The sequence below is a fragment of the Phalaenopsis equestris genome, unplaced genomic scaffold, assembly GCF_001263595.1.
Source record: "Phalaenopsis equestris unplaced genomic scaffold, ASM126359v1 Scaffold000002, whole genome shotgun sequence".
Lineage (NCBI taxonomy): Eukaryota > Viridiplantae > Streptophyta > Magnoliopsida > Asparagales > Orchidaceae > Phalaenopsis > Phalaenopsis equestris.
The window spans coordinates 78,611,606-78,616,914 of record NW_018164444.1 but is presented as its reverse complement, the minus strand read 5'-3'; the positions used below and the strand labels follow the sequence as shown (position 1 = coordinate 78,616,914).

General features: G+C 38.0%; 1 protein-coding gene across 3 annotated transcripts in view; it reads right to left on the bottom strand.

Moving 5' to 3' along the window:
• Nucleotides 1-5,309, bottom strand: part of LOC110018035 (DNA repair protein XRCC2 homolog) — a 43,975-nt gene that overhangs the window by 958 nt on the left and 37,708 nt on the right. The gene's annotated exons all lie outside the window — the stretch shown is intronic.

Below are 5,309 nucleotides of genomic sequence, written 5' to 3'. Positions count from 1 at the left end.
TATATATATATATATATAGAATGGAGGAAGGAGGCTCTGCTGGGGTTTGAGCAATTGTTGCTCGGGTGGCGGTTTGGGTGGTTTCCGGTGGTGGAGCAGGATGGTGAGGTCTTATAGGGAGGTCATCGTGGGAGGTGCTGATAAAGGAGGTGTGGTCACTAATACGCTTGTGTTTCCTCGAGCATATCACAATTCTCTGTTGGGCTGCGATGCTTAAGCATTTATAAGGAGGGCGGGGAAGAAAGGTAGGAAACCAGCTATATTTCTATCAGAGAACGACAATGATAGCTTGGCTTATTCTTGTCAGATGGCACTGGTGGGAAAGTTCGTTTATGGACAGCCCAAGCTGGATATTATTTGTAAAGAATTTAATGGTCTAAAGCTGGCGGGAGGCTGGAAAATAGGACTATTAGATTGTAGACATATCCTTATTCAACTTACAACAGAGGAGGATTATGCTCGACTATTTGAGAGGAAAGCTATTAGGATTGATAACAGGGCCGTGAAGCTACTTAAATGGTTTGTGGATTTTGATCCACAGACAGAAGCTCTGATTGTCCCGGTATGGATTTGCTTCCCGGGATTAAAACTCCACTTGTTTACTCATGAAATTTTGTTTTCAATTTCTGCTATTTATGGGAGGCCGTTGAAAATGGAATCTCACACTTTCAATTTAAAAAGGCCCTCGGCGGCGCATGTTCTGATGGAAAGGGGCATCACCCAAGTTGCGGCTGAAGAAGTTTGGATAGGCTCCGCTCACAATGGGTATTGGAAAAAAGTCCTTATTGAGTAGTATCATCTATACTGTTCTAATTGTCGTATGTTTGGACACTCTTGCAACAACTGTTACAGATTACACCCAGAGCTCACAATTAATTTCAAACAGGCGGAAAAAGAGGGGGTGAAAGATGAGGTTGGGCCTATGGAGAGATTGAAGGAGACTGTTGGAAGAGTGGCGGACTCACTTGGAGGGGGTGCTTTGGAGGTTGAGGAGACAAGGGTTGGGGGATAGAACTTGAAGGGGAGGGGGTGGGTTTGGATCCTTGTTTGGCAGGTGGTGGTACTCCTGCTCAGAGGGTTGATGTTGTAGAGGAGGTGTAAATTGTGTTAGATGAGGAATGGAGGATACAGAAACCAAAGAAGAAGAAAAATGTTAAGTACGAGTTGTAACATTTAAAAGAAGATAACATTATTAATGATAAAATCAATACTATTCTAATGGTGAACAATTGAATACCCTAACTAGAGTTGCTTTTAGGGTTAAAATGTTACAACGTCAATATTATGATGTTAAAAATTAGAAAATATCCTATTCCCCTGATGTTCCATGTGATACTTTCTAATGTTTAACATCATAATAAGGAACATCAGGGGAATAGAGGATCCCTATTCCCATGAGAGGCTTAAATACCTATGTAGGATCCATAAAGTTGATTGCTTTGTTGTTTTAGAACCTTTGGTGCATTCCAATCAAGACAGGATGTTAAGGAGACCTAGCAAATATCATTTTGTAGGGAACATTAACAATAAAGTTTGATTTTTTTGGAAAAAGGATATAAGTTTAGAAGTGATAACGGATGACTCGTGATTTCTTCATGTGCATTTTGAGAAGGAGAATTTTAGTGGTTGGGCACCTTTGTCTAGGCGAACACTACCTCTGCTACTAGATTTGATATGTGGAACAAACTTACTGTAAGGAGGACTCTCCTGAAAGAAAGTTGGATTGCATGTGGTGATTTTAATATGACAATGAATAGCTCTGAAAAATTGGGTGGTAAAAGAGCGGACTATCCTCTTATGAACATATTCTGAGAGGCAGTGGGGAATGCAAGACCGTTTGATTTGGGATATTCTGGCTCCAAATTTACATGCAAGAGATGGAAGGTATTTGAAATATTGGATAGATGCTTTGCAAATCCGGTTTGGTTGTCTACATATAATGTCTCTAGGGTGCAACATCTGAGCAGCTCTGGCTCTTATCATAAAACTATTCTATTAACTATTGTTAATTTTCTTAAATTCAGTGCATACCATTTCAGGTACTTTAATGTTTGGTCTAAACATCATGATTTCCTAAGGGTGGCGGAGGAGAACCGGAAGTGTTGTGTTGTGGGTTGTGAATAGTATATTCTTTGGCAGCTTCACAAGAGGGTGGCCAATGCTTTAAGAGGTTGGAATTGGAATGTTTATAGAGATGTGCATAAAAGAGTCACTCAGGCTGAGGCAAAGGTGAGGATGTTGGAACTTTCTAATGAGAGTGGAGGAGATTTTGGGGAGGTTTTGATTGGGGATCATCAGGACCTTCTTCAAGCTCTTAAATAGGAGGAGTAGCGACTTCAACAAAAAGCTGGGGAACTTTAATTTAAGGAAGGTGATAGAAAAGCAAGTGCTGGTCAATTATCAGGGAAGTGGTGGTTGGGTTCAGAGGAGAGGACCCCAGTTTCTATTTCACAGCTGCTACTATTATCTTGGTTCCCAAAAAACAGGAAAAGGTTTCATGGGATCAGTTCAGACCTATTAGTTTGACTTCATCTAAAGTCATTAGTAAAATACTTGTACAAAGAATCCAACCTCACCTCCCCCTCATTATCACTTCTAATCAGTCAGCCTTCATAAGGGGTAATGAAATCTCAGACAATATATTAATAGCTTAGGAATTAATTGAGGATTTGGATAAAAAATGCAGGGGAGATAACATGATTCTAAAGCTTGATATTAAAAAAGCTTATGACTGAATAAGCTGAGATTTCATTATTAGCATATTAAAGGCTCGAGGATATAAAAATGAGTTTTGTGGTATCATAAGAAAGTAGCTATCTTGCAAGAAATACAGTATTCCAGTAAAAGGGTAATACTTATGGCTTCTTTTCAGCTATGAGAGGTATAAAACAAGGTGATCATTTATCACCCACCATTTTCGTCATTGCCTTTGATTATTTTTCAAGAATGGTAAACAAACTGCATGTGCTCAATCCTAAAGGGCAATTTTTCATAAAGGTAAACTTATGGTGACTCATTTAGCTTATGTAGATGATGCTAATATATTTTCTAATGCCGGGAAAAGTGTTGTTAAAAAGATTTATGCTTTGTTGGAGGACTTCCAAGGGATGTCAGGCTTGAAGTTCAGCAAACAAAAAAACGACATTTTGTTGTAGGGAAGCATGTAAAAATAGGGCTGGCACATTGGATTGCAAACTACACTGGTTTTTCCTAAACTGAGCTTCCCCTAAAATACCTTGGTGTGAATCTTTAAAGGGGAGAAGGAAGCAAATTCAGATGGTGGATGTGTTAGAAAAAATTTAAAACAAAATTTTGGATTGGAAAAAAAATTTTCTATCCTATGGGGGAAGAATAAATTTAATTAGAAGTGTGCTAAATTGCATTCCTCTTTATACCTTGCAGGTTTTAAAACTAAAAGCTAGCACTCAGCTGATTTTGGAAAAGTGTTTTAACAAGTTCTTGTGGGCAGGAGGGAAATCAAAAAAAATTTGGGTGGTTGGAAGGCTGTATGTAAGCCTATTAAGGCAAGGGGTTTGGGCTTTAAGGAATTGCACCACATGGCAAGAAATTAATTATATAAAGCTGTGGCTAAAATTCAGGAGGGAATCCTTATGGGCTTCTTTTATGCATAAAAAATACTGTAAAACGCGCTGCCCTTCTAATGTTCATTGGATAGTAGGGGAATCTAAAACTTGGAAAGCAATGTTGAAGGCCAGATATTGGGCTGAAAAATACAACTATTGGGATATTGGAGATGGGCAAATTTCTTTCTGGAGGGATAATTGGGCTTTGCAAGATTTAGAGTATGAGGAAAACGGAAATACTGGGGATTTGTGTGTGTCTGATTTTTTGGCTTGAAGGGCCGTGGAATTTAACTATGTTGAGGGAGAATGTGGGTGAGGGTAATGCATTGTATATCTCCAAGAACCCAATTGTGAGTGGTAAAAAGGACACACTTATCCTAAAGTTGCCAACTGATACATTTGTTGCGATGGATATATATGAGGATTCACATCATTATGATGTGGTTAGATGGGTAAAGCTCATTTGGGGGAAGGCACTTACTCCTATGTCCCTTTTTTTTTCTTTTTCTTTTTTTTTTTCTTTTTCTTTTTTTTTCTTTTTTTTGTGGAGACATTTTCATAATTTCATGCCTTATGATGATATTTTAAAACTTAAAGGTTTGAGGTTTGCTTCACAAAGTTTTCTTTGCAAGAGGAAGAAGGAACATACTATTCATATATATTTTAGATGTCCTTTTGCAATAAATATATGGAGGCTGGGAATTATGTTTCATATTTCTATTTTCTTTCTACTTGGGGTAATCTAGATGATTGTTGCTCATCCTGGAATCCTTAAGGCAAGCAAAACCATTTTTAGCAATTTTCCCTTCTATCACAATGTGCTTCTTGTGGATGGCCAGGAATTCAAATAAGCATGTGGGTGGTAATAATACAGAGCAACATGTGGTGGCTAATATCATGGCTTATGTTCATAAACTTGTTAAATTCTGCTCTTTTAATACCTCCTTTGTCAGTGGTATTTCCTTTTTTAATGCGGAGGAAAATGCTTTAGTTGTGAGGGGGAGAAGACAACCCAAATTGGTTTTCTGGCATAAACCTTTTCAAAATTTGGTAAAAGTAAACACTGATAATGGCAGCTGGGGTGGGAGTTCTTGTTGGTGCTGGGGGTATTTTCAGGGATTGCAATAGAAGTTGTTTGCTTTATTTTGCTTTCCAATGTGTGGTTGGAAGTCCTCTGGAGGCTGAAATTTGGGCTATATGGTTAGCTGTTAATATTGTTGTTTGTGCTAATTGGCATATTTTACAGGTTGAGGTGGACTCAGCTCAATAACTAGAATATCTTTAAGGGAAGAAGGTAGCTAGATGGAATTTGGTTGTATGTCTTAGTAAGATAGCTAAGGTTGTTACTAACCTTAATGTTATTTGGAGCTTTGTTTATATGGAAGAGAACAACCCTGCCTGCTAGTTAGTGTAATGAGAGCATCAGAGGTTATTGTGGGGAGAGTCCTCCATGAGAGCATCAGAGGTTGGTGCATGGAGACAACTTGGGTATTCCATATTTAGAGAAGTAGAAATTCTGTCTTTAATTCTTTTCATTTTTTTTGGATATTGGGTCATTGGTGGAGTGAGTTGTATATTGTTGGAGGTGGAACCTTATGTTTTATTTTGTGTGAGTTGTATTTTGGGTTGTAGAAGGATCCATCTCCATTTTTTGTAAATTTTACCCGATATCAATAAAATTCCCTACGAGGTTTTCTAAATAATAATAATAATAATAATAATATA